We start from the raw sequence: 702 nt of genomic DNA, 5'->3' as shown, positions 1-702 counted from the left end.
AACGAGCTCCTCGGCGCCTTTATTTATTTATTTTTTTTCTACATTCTGTGTTTATTTGTTTTCTCCTGTGAATGTTGGGAGATAAAACTAAAAATCATCAGTGTTCCAATGAGACCAACAGGTGTATATAGGCATATATATATATATATATATATTTCAATGGGACTTGAACACCGCTGTAACTTTTTTTTATTTCTGTACATTTCTGTCAGTCGCGCACACACATGTGCACACACACACACACACACACACACACACACACACGCACACACGCACACACGCACACACTGTACAGGCTTTATAGAAACAACAGCAGTGAGTAAAAGCTGCCGCCGCTGCAGACTGGGCTGGTTTGGTAGAATTCGGCGGCCGGTCATCCATCATCCCTGTCACCATCAATCCAATAACAGCAGACAACTGCAATCCCGTCCCGTATCGAACCAGAGCTGGAGACGTGACCTGCTCCAGCAAACCGATGCTGCTGCTGCTTAAACCCCCGTGTCTGACGCCAACACACAGAAGCACATTCACAGAAAGACACGCTGCTGCTTCCTCAGTCAAGTCTTTATTTTGGTTTCAGTGCAGACTTCTTCTCCGTGTTTTTGGTGCTATACGAAACTATGTAAAACATTGTCAAAAAGTGACCGGAGTCCGCCGCCTGGTCCTGCTCCCTCAGAAAAGTCGTTTCGGTTCCAGTTTTTA

Source organism: Hippoglossus hippoglossus, chromosome 24, assembly GCF_009819705.1.
Source record: "Hippoglossus hippoglossus isolate fHipHip1 chromosome 24, fHipHip1.pri, whole genome shotgun sequence".
NCBI classification, from domain to species: Eukaryota; Metazoa; Chordata; class Actinopteri; order Pleuronectiformes; family Pleuronectidae; genus Hippoglossus; species Hippoglossus hippoglossus.
Note: the sequence above shows the minus strand (reverse complement) of the source record.